This window comes from Camelus bactrianus, chromosome 9 (assembly GCF_048773025.1).
Source record: "Camelus bactrianus isolate YW-2024 breed Bactrian camel chromosome 9, ASM4877302v1, whole genome shotgun sequence".
NCBI lineage: Eukaryota > Metazoa > Chordata > Mammalia > Artiodactyla > Camelidae > Camelus > Camelus bactrianus.
This window is the reverse complement of record NC_133547.1, coordinates 34,361,386-34,375,461: the sequence shown is the minus strand read 5'-3', so window position 1 is coordinate 34,375,461 and position 14,076 is coordinate 34,361,386.

The following is a 14,076-nucleotide window of genomic DNA, read 5'->3' as shown; positions in this document are numbered from 1 at the left end:
TTCATCTTATGGATATTAAGTCTCAGAATCATAAGTTCAGGTTCCCACATGGCTGCAAAAGAGGCTTTACTCCATGGGAAGCTTAAGAGTGTCTTAAAATGTCATAATGGTGAAACTAATTCTTCTTGTCAGCCTTTGGGAATCAAGCCACAACTGTAAATTATTCCTCAACCTGTAGAAGATGAGTAGGAAGAAAATACTTCAACTGTAATTCAACATCCATACAATAAATATGGAGTTCACCAAGATAGAAGCATTGTTCTAAGTTCTAGAGATAAAAAAAAAAAAAAATGAAGAAGGCAGAAAGAATCCTGATATGATAATTGGAGAAAGAGATAATAAAATAAACAAATGAAGGAGATAATTTCAGATAGAGCTAACAAAGTACACATAGAGTTTAAAAGGTATTGTATCAGAAAATGGCTGAGCTAGGGAAATCCATGCTGGGGAGATAATGTTGCACCTGAGATCTGAATGAAAGTTACTGGACATATGAAAACCTGGGAGATGAGCCTTCTGAGCAAAGGGAACTTGATGTGCGGGTGTTCTAGGAGTCGTGTATCTGAGATTCAAGAAGAGTAGATGGATACCCAGTGTGGCTGGAGGGTGGGGAGCAAGAGGAAGAGTGGTAGGTAGTGAGGTTGGAGAGCTCTGTGGGCACTGCTAAGTTTGGAGAACCACTGAGGAGTTTTAGAGGAATGACATGATCTAATGTCTCTTTCAGAAAGGTCACTGGCTTGGGCGGGAGGCTGGACAGTAGGACTCAAGATTAGAATGAGAGATACCAGTAGGAAGCTATTATGATCGTCCAGGGGAGACATGACGGTAGCTTGGGCTAAAAGGTTGAAATGAAGAGAAAAGAATCCTTCACGAAGTAGAGACTGTAGGATTTATAAGAGCAGGTGGAGAAAAAAGAGGAATCAAGGCATCTCATACCTACATCTGATGATCAACTTTAAGATATGACTCTAGATAACGTGGTGTACTTACCAAATCTCTAAATTGAACTAAATTGTTGAATTTGCTCTCATTTTCAGGACTCTGACTGTCATAAAGTAAAAGTGACTAAGCCTCTAAAATAAAGAATGTAATTTATGATATGATCAAATTTCCTCTGCAAGAAAAATAATCACTTTTAAAAGCATTGTTGGGGAGAACCTGATGATGGGCGTGTGAATATTTAGGTCTTTAAGCTGACAACCTTACACAACCTTATACAGAAATCCCCTTATGAACTCCTTTAGACCTTCTCTCTGCATCACTTAATACAATCTTTAATTATTTCTCATTTTCATGTATGAGATGTATATCTAATTAAGTTAGAAGCTTATGCTCCTTTATATCATCTCCATAGTATGTTTTTCTCACAACATGGCTCAATAAATATTTTTCAGTATACAAATCACTTCCTCTTGGAGAAATGTCTTCCTCATCTTCAGTTTTTTATAGTTTACTGATTCTTCCTGAGCAATTAATCAACAACTCCTGTATATGGCTTCTCTGCCACCTCCTTGGTCGTCTCAGAGCATCTCACCCTCACCAATTTCATTGGTCAACTCTTTTCTCTTAGCATTGTAGTTCCTGGGCCAGAGTGGCAAGGCAATCGGTCCCTCCATCACTAACAGAACTTCATGTCCCATATTCTAAAAGTGGACGTCCTAACGGACAAAGAGAATCTTAATGTTTTACTCCCCTGGGTAAACACTGAAATCCCTTTGTAGATGTTGAATATTTTATTCTCCTGTACAAATTCTATAACCCTTTAAAAGATCCTTAATGTTTTACTGGATGACAATGGTGACCATATGACTTTTCAAATGCTATATTTCAAATTTGGAATTTCTGTAATTTTTTTTCAAATAGCTCAAAGCTCACTAAGGAATGACAGAATCCACCTTCCTTCTGCTACTGACCATTTACCATATCTCAGTTCCCCAACCCAAGTGTATGAAGCACCTCCCTTCCTGCAGCCCATGAGACAAATCTGGAGAAGGGCATTCATACTTAAGTGTAAAAGGAAGCCTGAAATTCTGATGTGTTTAAGAAGCAGTGTGTGACATCCCGCAGAGCCTGGCTAGTGGGTACTCCATTCCTTCCTTCCTTCTTGCAATGCATTTCTATCAACAGCATAATCTTTTAAAACTTTGTGGTGTTTTTCACAATATCTCATTTTCCCTACTGAACTATAAACTCCTAGGCCAGTGCTAATAACCTCCACAGGGTGTTTGGAAAAGATTTGTTTAATAAATTATTGCATGCACTTAATTAACAAACAAATCAATGAATGAATAAATGAATAAATGCTTTGATGGCTAATATTTGACTTGGAAGGCAGTCTCATTTGGGCCAAATTTTTTTAAACTTTCAATACACACTGATTTGCATTAGAAAGCCTCCTTTGTGCAAACACTCCAGAGCAACCGTGCAAAGTCACTTTGAAGGTAAATGCCATCAAATATTAATAAGATAAGCCAAGGGAAATAAGCTTGTAGTTTATTCCAGATAAAAAGAGTACTTTTTTTCCCCTGAAGTATGACTACATATGGGAATTTAAAGCTCCCTTCTAGATGCCAGATAGAGGTATGTGGGCAGCAAAGCTGACTAGGAAAAGCCGAGTGAATGGTGCACACTGGTAGGATTAAATGAGTGGAAAACCACTGATATGGTGAACAAGAACTTTAGAAAATGCTGCTATTTTTCTCATTAGATTTTCTTCCCAGGATATACTCATATCCATGTCTAATCTAAGGGAGAAATAAATAGAAGGTTATATTTTAACAATCCTTCAATCACACTGTAACTTTCTAAAATAACTAAAATGGTCCAGGGTCTCTATTCTAGGTCTAGAAAGGCTTTACGTATTCTGACCAAAGAAGAAACAGAAGGGGTGTCCTGGCCTGGCAGAGCAACAGCAAACCTGGCTGGAAATGGAAGAAAAGAGGTCCCACAAGGTCCCCACTCACACGAGAGTTACCAGTGAATCGTGAAATGTGTTCTATTGGCTCAAGAAACTAAGCACTGAGGAAAGAGCCAATCAGTCATGGAACAAGAGCTGTGTGCCCTAGATCCTCCCGACAGCACGGTCCTGCTGTGCGCGGGGAGACAGCACCAGCTCCAGGGCTGGTCTTACATCGCGGACTACGTGTGGTAGGGACAAAAGCACTGGATGAAGTGTCAGAAGAGCTGGATTCTAATTCTAACTCTGCACTTTATTAGCCAGTTGACCTCAGCCAAATCATTCACTTCTCTGAGCTCACTTCCCCGGAGGGGGAGCCAGTAATGCCCTGCTCTATAAAAGGAAAAGGCTTGTGTCAAAGTTAACTCTAGACTTATTGAAGGGCAGGACATATTTTGATTTTACAGGGCCACAGGAACACTTGCCATCAAATTATTCCTCTGTAACATAGAAATGCAAAGTAGCATTTCTATTCCCCAGAAAGAAAAACGAAACAAAACACAAATTCAGCAATTAAAAAATCAGATATTCTGATATTTTGTAATTCAGAAACTTTTATAAATCAGAAACTTATAAGCTTTTGCACAGCAAAGGAAATCATAAGCAAAATAAAAAGACAACCTATGGAATGGGAGAAAATATTTGCAAAAGATGAGACTGACAAGGGCTTAATTTCCAGAATATATAAATGCTCATATAACTTTAATAACAAAAAACAACAACCCAATCCAAAAATGGGTAGAAGACCTAAACAAGCATTTCTCCAATTAAGACATACAAATGGCCAATAGGCACATGAAAAAATGCTAAGTATTGGTAATTATCAGAGAAATGCAAAACAAAACTACAGTGAGGTACCATCACCTCACACTGGTCAGAACTGCCATCATTGAGAAGTCCACAGAAGGTAAATGCTGGAGAGGGTATGGAGAAAAGGAAATTCTCCTATACTGTTGGTGGGAATGCAGTTTGGTGTAGCTGGTTATGCAAAACAGCATGGAGATTCCTCAAAAGCCTAAAAATAGACTTACCATATTATCCAGCAATCCCACTTTTGGGCATATATCCAGAGGGAACCGTAATTCAAAAAGATACATACATCTCAATGTTCATAGCAGCACTATTTACAATAGCTAAGACATAGAAACAAACTAAATGTTCATCAACAGATGACTGGATAAAGAAGTTGTGGCATATTTATACTATGGAATGCTACTCAGCCATAAAAAAGAATAAAATAAGGCCATTTGCAGTAACTTGGATGGATCTGGAGACTGTCATTCTAAGTGAAGTAAGCCACAAAGAGAAAGAAAAATACCATATAAAATCACTTATATCTAGAATCTGAAAAATAAAAGACAAACAAACATATTTAGAAAATAGAAACAGACTCACAGACATAGAAAACAAACTTATCGTTACCAGGAGGGTAAGAGGGTGAGAAGGGATAAACTGGAAGTTTGAGATTTGCAGATACTAACTAACATATATAAAAACAGATAACAAGTTCATACTATATAGCACAGGGAACTATATTCAATATCTTGTAGTAACTTATGGTGAAAAAGAATATGAAAATGAATGTATGTATGTTCATGTATGACTGAAGCATTGTGCTGTACACCAGAAATTGACACAACATTATAAACTGAATATACTTCAATAAAAATATATATGTACCAAATTTTTAACAAAATTACAGTAGGCAAAAATAATCGGATATTCTGAGGATAACTGCCTTAAAAATTCATTGGCTAATCAATGGGTTAATATAGAGCGAGACCTCCATTAATGCACGTATTTATTTATTTCTAAATTTGATATCTGGTAATTATTTATTTCCATATGTCAGAAGTGGGCTGGAGACCTTGATACGCCTTTGCTTTTGTGCCAGGTGGTAGGCCCTGCCCACCTGCAGCATATGTGGAAGCCACAGTGACACGGCTGTCCTGCTTGCTTCTCTTTTCCTCTAAATTTGTATGCGTGTGCATATGTATGAGTATATTTGTGTTTATGTATATATGTATACACACAATATATAAATAATGTTTATAACTATTGATGCATGCAAAGGTAACTAACACCTACGTAAATACTGGAGGATATTAATAGAAAAAATAAATAAACTCAGCTCCAACTAGGACATACCTTTAAATGTCTATCGGCTTCTTCCCAAATCCAGTTGCCTGTTTCCACTCATACTGATTCGCTGCTGTAAATATTGTGTTTATCACTTCAATAATTTTTAAAATTTTCATCACACCTATGGGCATTTGATGTATATTTTAGATTTCTTGTTTTGGAGTTTTATTAAAATCATATCATTCTGCATATTGCTTCTCATAATTTTTTTTCTTTCATAAAATATGTTTTTATGATTCATCCATCTTTTCCAAGTAGGCGTCATTCATTCTCACTGCTGAACAGTACTCCATGGTGGAGGACGCCACATTGTGTTTAATTGCTATCCTCTAACTGGACATTGTAGCTATTTCTACTTTTTGCTCTCGTAATCAACTAACAACACTGCTATGAGCATTCTCGCCTATGTCCCTTAGGGCACAGAGGCACATATCTAGGAGGGGAATTTCTGGATCATAGATTCCACGCATCTTCAACTGTCAAGAAAATATTAGATTATTTGCAAATGTGTGGTTCCATTTTATACTCACTAACAATGTATGAGCGTTCTCATTGCTCATCTTTACCGAGACTGGCATTGTCAAAGTTCTATTTTTTTCCTAAAGTTTTCTAGTTTTGCCTTTTACATTTCATTACATTTTCTTTCACCCTGATATATAAAAATGCAATTGCATTTTAAAAATGGATCTTATTATATCTAGCCACCTAGCTAAAATCTCTATTAATCCTAATAAATTATGTAGACAATTATCTCACCTCTGTAATTACTGTGCATGTTCCTTTCTGTCATGGGCTGAATAACGGCCCCCCCAAAGATGTCAACATCCACATCCCCAGAACATAGCACTATGACATCTTACATTGTAAGAGGGACTTTTCAGATGTGATTCAGTGAACAATCTTGAAGTGGGGAGACTACCCTGAATTATCTCAGTGGGCCCAAATAATCACCAGTGTCCTTATAAGAAGGCAGAAGAAGATTGAATTATAGTAGTATGTGTAACAAAGAAAGCACGAGATAGTAGGGGGTTCTTAAAGCAGTGAATGCAGGCCTCTAGACGCAGAGAAAGATAAGGAAACAGAATCTCCCCTCAGAGCCTCCAGAAGGAAGCAGCCTGCGAACACCTTGACTCTGGCCCACTGAGACTGATCTTGGACTTCTGACCTAGAGAATTATAAGGTAATAAATTATTGTTGTTTTAAGCTTACCAAATTTGTGGTAATTTGCTAAAGCAGCGGTAAGAAAACAATATACCTTCCAACCTTTGTGATTTCTTTTTCTTCCCTTAATGTTTTGGCTAGAAATTCTAGTCAAATACTTTGTTCTGACTACATGCTTTTCTAACAGATTCTTAAATACAATGGGAAGATTTTTATATTTTATATTTATATTTATTTTATAATACTTGAGACAGTTTTCAGATTTACTAACCATGGGATATTTCCAAATAAAGATCCCAATTCTTTTCTAAAGTCTGTAATTAAGCCTGGAATGTGTACTTTCAAATATTGCAAGCACACTTCCTTTAATGATGGCCTCCTACATCTCATGGGTATAATAATGTCTGATCCACATATATTCTTTATTTTTGTGTGGTTGATTGATTGATATATTCTCTATCTCTTTAAAGGACTGAGGTATCAAAAATTGTTAGAATAAGAAGATTAAAAATAACAATCAGAGAGCATAGCATTATAAGGAGGGGAGAAAATAGATGTATCAGGTGCCTGAAGTGAGCAGCGAGCACAGTGGGAACTCTGAAAACACTGTTACTTTGGAAAACTTAATTTGCAAGTTAGAGACCAACCTGCCCATCAGCCAACTATGAGAGTATCTTTCTAGGTGTATAAATCGTCATAATTATTAACAATATGGCATCATGAAAAGTGGGAGTCAATGGCAATTGACACCACAGTCAGTGCAATTTGGAAATTTTTCATCAAAATATAGCCTTTGTCATTTTATTTATAGTGTAATTTTAATATGTAAACCTGATCATTTTTCCATTGAATACAGAGCTTAAATTAATATTAAACATGATTTAACAGACAGATACAGAAAAAAGCTATAGGTCACTTTTGCACTTTTTACGATTTTTTACACTGTAATTCTTATCATCTTCCTAAAGGAAAATATTGTATATTGTTTTTTTCATGATTCAGACAAATGCATTGAATCTACTGATTCACTCCAGTAAGAACTGAACAATCAGTGCACTGTAAATGCTTATGTACAGAAGTTCTCTGAAAAAAACAGTAAAATTAAAAAGAAGGGGTGGCTAAACTGCCTACTTCCTAAGTAAGGACTAAAATAATCATGAAGCTATAAACTTGAATTATAAGAAAGAACATCCTAAAAGGAGTGCTTTGTGCTCCTTAAGATCTGGGTAGATTTTGTTGAACAGTTCCAGATTTCCTGAAATCCCCGTTTCCTTTCTTAGTCTAGTCTTGTGTGATTAAAAACTTGACTTCTTGGGTTTTCGTCACAGTTAATTTCGCTCATACGTATTTTGGAGGTTCACACCCAAGGGAGCCAATAAGATTTCTTGCCTCAGGTTCAGGAATCTGCTTACCCCAGCTCCCAATCCATTACTTGCTCTCCTCATAAATGTACCTTCTCTTTACAGATTTATTCCTGAAGAGCCAGCTCATTCCACTGGATTTCCTTCCGTAAAGGAAAACATCAACACAAAGAAAATTTATTTCCCTCAGTGAGTATTTTTATGTATTGACCATGTGCTCCTTTCACCTTCTCACTCGCAGCCAGCCCCCTCCCACACCAGCTTGTACGGCTGAGCTTAAAATCAAAATAGAGGAAAGGACACATAAAGGTCTCACTTTTAAATGCACCACTTCCTCTTTGCTCAGGATTGAATGTAGAACCATCAGTGGGAGGAGTAAAGAAATCTTTCCATTAACCTGACATAGACTGATGAAAACGCTCCCCACTTTGAATGTTCTCCTAGGATCTGTTGGCTCAGTCTGACTTTTGAAGCCCCCGAATCTGATGGCCTAAGCAAAGTGGAAAATAGGAGGTAAAGATGTGAGTGCCTAGACTGAGCCAATGTAGACCTTAAGAAAGAGTAATAATAGTAATAATAATAATAATAAATAATATCGAACAGCTCCTCATAATCTAATCTGAGCCAGACATTTAGGACATTTCATATACTTTGTATATTCCAATTCATGTGATCCTCATAACTCCATGAGTTAGGTACCAATAAAAAAATGGGGTACATAGAGATTAAGCCCAAAGTCATGAAACTATAAACTATGCTGCCTCTTAATAGTTTGTGAAGTTTTTTTTTTATTATCCAGTTAGCTCACCAGGGCAAGAGTCAAGATAGAGATTTAATATAGAACCCTAAGTGGAGGTTGACCACCAATTTCTCTAATCCTGGTGATGGTAGTTAAGAGTCTAGATGGAGCCCAAATGCAGAGTAGTGCTCTATACCCTAAGAAGAACATAAAGAGAAATATAATACATTTTTTCTACCCTCCAAAGTTTCATATTCTGAAGGTGAGCTTAGATATTCTCATAAACCAATTAAGTAGTAGTTCAACTCAATATTTGTTTAGTCCACTCAATTCAATAAATATTTTATTGAGCCTACTGACTAAAGATGCCAAAAATCAGGATCTGCATTCAAGAAGAAGAAGGATGAAGGATGTATGGGATCTGTTTGAGGATCACCAGGTTTAGTGGGAAAAGCAGGCTTGTCAATCAACAATTAAAATTTCAATGCAGTCAATGCACTCAGGCACTAGGTGCTCAAGAAGATGTGACTAGCATTTCCTAAAAGATCAAGGAATACTTGTCAGGGAAGGTAATACTGAAGCTAACTCTTATAGGATACATTTTAAATATTTCTATGAAAGAAACATTTCTCATTCAAAAACATAAATTTTCATCCCTAAATAAAATCATTGACCGTCTGTGGCATTTCCTTGGAACATAATAGATACGCAAACCTGAAAGTGTAGCCCATTCATGGCACAATTTAACTTTATATGTTGTAAACCAGTCTAACTTAGAGCTCGGCATTTGGAAAATCAATTTAGGCAAAGGCCAGCTGTCAGGACAATGGACACATGTATATTCACATCAGTACCTTTCTGTTGGCTGATACAAAAGCTATGTCCATAAGTAGATCAACGCCATTAGTAAAGAGACTTCCCAAGTTTAATACATTGTAATACCTTATTTTTACACATTTAAAGAATCTAAGGATTGGAAATACATTATGGGTTCCTGTCAATATTTTTGAAATAAAAACAAGATTCAACATTTTGACATATTCATCAGTAGCGGTCCACTTCAGATGCATTCCATCTTTCAGTGAATCCTCACTGAACAGCCACTCAGTGCCAGGCACTGTTCTGGGCATGGAGTACACAGAAGTTCACAAGGCAAGCAAGAATCTGGTTTCAGGAAGGCTACACTCTAATGGAGAAAGACTGACAATGATCATGTAAGAAATGAATACATAAGCTACTTTTACGTAAGAACTAGAAGATAAAGAAGTTCTATGAAGAAAGTAAATAAAACAGGATGGTGGGGGCTATAGAAGGAAGTTATTTGGGTAAAAATGGCCTCAAAAGCCTGGTCTGAAAATATGACATTTTTATCTATGATTAGAATGGTGGAAAAGGTACCAATCACAAAATATATAGTAAAGAGAATTCCAGGCAGTAGAGGAACAGCAAGTGCAAAGGCTCACAGACAGAGAGGAACTTGGAGCACTTGAGCGACAGAAGGAAAACCAGAGTGACCAGAGGAATAGTGGGAAAGAATGAACGTGGTCAGAGGGGAGACCAGGGAAGACAGCTATAGACAGATCAGAGAGGGTTTTAGACAATAAGGTAAGAAGTTTGGATGCCCTTCCAATTGGCACGGAAAACCATTGGAGTGGTATAAGCAAAATAATGATGTGATTAGATTTAAACTTAAAAAAAAAAAAGTTGTTCTGGCTACTGAGATGCTATGGATTCAAGGACTCCATTGTGTTTGTCTAGCATTGTTTTGTTTGTTTTTTAAGATGGGATATGAAAGACTGAGAATGTCTATAAGTAGACAGGCTAAAATCAGAGGGGCTGGCCTCACGCAGGAGCAAGGGTATGTCTTCAAGTACAAGAGCAGGGATGGAGGAGCATGTGCACAACTAGTCTCCCTCATGTTAAACTGGATGTTAATTGCAGAATTCTTCAGGATTAAGCAAAGTGCGCCAGTTTGGAGTAATCTTATTTTAAGGAAGCCTTGCATGTAAATCAAACTATACAGAGAACTGTTCGTACCAGAGGAATTTACTTCTGCTGTGCAATGAAGCTGTTGAGAGACAAAGACAAAATATGTTCAGAAGAGAAATCACCTGGGATCAATGTCTTCATTCCAGAAATCATAATATTCCACAATGACTTGCAAATTTAGTGGTGTAAAATGTGCTCATGGAGAAGTCACTTTCCAATGTAAAATGCTGATTTGGATCCACTGTACAAACTTGCATTATCCCGATACTCCTAGAGTGTTACATTTTGAATGTGCACTGTTGTAACATCCTTTATTTGACTAATCACTTGAGGGGCTGTAAGAGCCATCCAGTTAAAGATTGCTCAAATTTACAAACCACTGCATTTGGGAAAAATTCATCAGCTCACTATTGAGAGCTGTTGAACTAATTGCCCATGATGTGGGTCAAAAGTCTTTTGAGTACCTAATACCATGTAGGCAAAGTAGTGCAGATGGAGGTGGCTGGGGAGAAAAATGTTACAAAGTTAAACTTTTAAAATCTGAGTTTATTATTCAGGTTTTACAAAATTTTAGACATTAAATTGCAGATTGAGAGGGATGTGTAGCTGACAATGAACATTAAAATTATATGACTATTTCAAAATCAGAAGCCCTCTTTCTTGCCAACCAGGTTTTGATTTTATTAGAAAATCAGGCTGACTAAATATTTAAAGACTGAACTTTTTATGTCAATTGTTAGGTCTTTATTGTCACATTAGTTAAAGCCAATACAACATAACTCCTAGGTCAAGAACAAGAACTTTCTAATTTCAAAAGCCTTCCTGTAAACCTTCCCTGTATATGATTTCACCCCAGGTAGATTGCTTCAGGCTGCCTGTGAGGATCCTAACAGGACAGGTCATAAGCAATTAAAAGGCAGGATGGGCTTCTTTCAGGAGCTCCTGACATCCATTTTTCATTAAAGAAAGTATTCCAAAATCAAAACTGTTCCAGTATTCCCCATCTGACTCTAGGAGTGCCTAATTGTACTGAAGCCATCACACTGAGAGAGGGATGTGAAAGTGGAAGATAGATAGATAGATAGATAGATAGATAGATAGATAGATAGATAGATAGATTTATATAGTAAGGCAGATTCATCACAATAGACCAATCAGCAATCAGGAGCATGCAGAATGAGGAAAAAGAAAGACAGCTGAACAGACCAGAGGCAGATAAGAAATAAGTTTAATTCACTTTGGTAAACATTTATTGAGCCATCATGAGTCTGACATAGTTCAGAAATAGAAGCTGGGAAAAGGTGCGAGGCAAGATAGCCGTGTAAGCATATGACATTAATGTAATGCAATGGTAAGGCTGTACACAGGATTCCATGGGTGCCCAAAGAAGGGGCACTTAATTAAGTCTGGGGCACCACAGGATGTAAGAAAATGTAAGGTACATTTTCTGAGCTGTACCTTACAGGGATGGATAGGAGCTAGAGAGGTGAAATAGAAGAAGCTTTTAAGGTAAGGCAAAGCAGAGGTCCAAGGGCATGAAATATACCTTATAAGGAAAGTACAAGCAGTAAGGCTAGAGTGGTTAATGAACCAGATCACGGAGAGCCTTGTTTGCTAAGTCTGAACTCTATCCAGCAGGTAATAGTAATTCCTTTCAGCACAGGAGTCAAATGATTTGAAGGGATCAAGACCAGGGACCAAGAAATCAGGGTGAATTAATACATGAGTATATGACAAGGAAGGACCATAGAGACAGAAATAGTGTAAACTGAAATTTGCAGGATTTGGTATATAAATGGAAAAAGAGGTCATTCTATGGACAGAGAGGTGGGGCAGGAGAGAGGTCACTGCAAGAGACGTCACACCAACAGAAATACGTCATGATCAATAAGCCTGACAGGTAGCTAGCTTTCATCCCTGGAAATCTTGACATCCTTTCTTTGCAAGCAGAAGTCCACGTCGAGATGATCCCAGAGGCCTGTGAACAGAGTCTAAAACAGAAAAGCAGTTTGTACCATTAGAAAACACCTAGGGCATTTTATTCATGGAAACATCAGAAAGTATATAAATGAAACGTATCTTGTTTCTGAGCATCTGAGAGAGAATTTGACATAAATATACTAGGATAACTGAAGAATTGTCATAAACACATCTGTATCTATGGACTGCAGATAGAAATATATAACCTTTCAGTGTAAAGTAGGTTTCTCTTTGTCCAGGTCAAACGGCATGAAGGCAAAGCTGCTAATCTCCGTGTTCAGCTTTTGCTATCGTCAAAGTCAGGCTAAACACATTTGACAACCTCAATTCCACTTTCTCCTCAGCAATGAAACTCTTCCTAGAAACTGTTCCGCTAACTTTTAGTTACTTTGAGGCAGCTAATTAATTAAAGCCATTTAGAAAATTATTAACTGGGAAAAGGAGTTTTCAGGGTCAGGATTTTGATGGTTGAGTGGTATTGGGTATTCTAATAACTGAACATATTGAATAAGCCATTTACTATTGCTGTTCTGATATGATAAAACTCTATAAAGTGCAGCTTACAAAAATTTGAGATCCCATTTATGGAACTCTTTCTGGGCTTCCAACACTGTGCCTGGAAGACAGAACTTAAATAGCAGAGCTTATTACATAATCCGAAATCTCCTACGTCTCTGGAAAGTTTTAAAGGATGTAGCTCTAACATACTTTTCAGCTGTTCTGGGTAGCAGAATAAGCTAAATCTTTCTTTTTAAATTGTGAAATCTCTGCATCTATCATCAGGTTACGTTGCTCACCAAGTTCTGCTCCTGTAGTTCTTATAAAGCCAAATTCCTAGTAATTAAAGAGACAACTACCCGTGTTACAGCAGTAAGACGGGCTCTCACAGAGGCTGAAATCAAATCCTTTTAATGGGCTTTCAACTTGCCGGGGAGGAGATCTATTCCAAGCATAAACACAACCCTCCAGAGATAGTCTTTTTATGATGCTCTTAAATGTCTAATAGGTGTTCCACATCAGCTGTGAACTTGTGAACCCAGCAGGGATGTAGGGGTATTTTTAAGTGTGGTGCCGTATAGTACAACACACACACGCATGCACACACACACACACGTACATATCTGATGCAGGCATAGTTACTGCACTATCATTATCGTAAAAGCTACGTGTATAGAACCATTGGTCCTAAAAAAAGGGTTTTAAAATTTACAATTGAAAAAATAACTATAAAATGGATTATAGTGATTCTACAAAACCAGTAGCTAGCCACGTTAACACAAAAACATTGAGGAATTGGAAAGTATGCTGTTTTGTACTGTTGAATTTTTCAGTTAGATGTGTATTTTATTGTGTTCATTTAAGACCCCTTCATAATAAATGTATTCCTCAGTATACATTCTTCATAATGCTGATATTAAAAAAAAATTCCAATTTTGAAAGTGCTGGTGGGAATCCTTTGTTAGGCCTTGGGGACTAGTGATTTCACAACTTCCCAACCAAGCGTTTAAATTCTTACGCTTAAATAAAAGCAAATCTCTGTTTATGTAGCAGATACGGTCTTGAAGATGTCTTTAAAAACAGAATTTCTAGATAATGACAATGTAGTAAGTAAATGGGGAATTGGCCAGTTAATTAACGTAAAACATATAATCCTTTAATATGGGAAATCTTTTGGTAAAATTTTTAAAAAGATACTTTAATAGATCCGTTTTGTAAATTAAGATTTTGTGTATGAGATTTTCTTACAC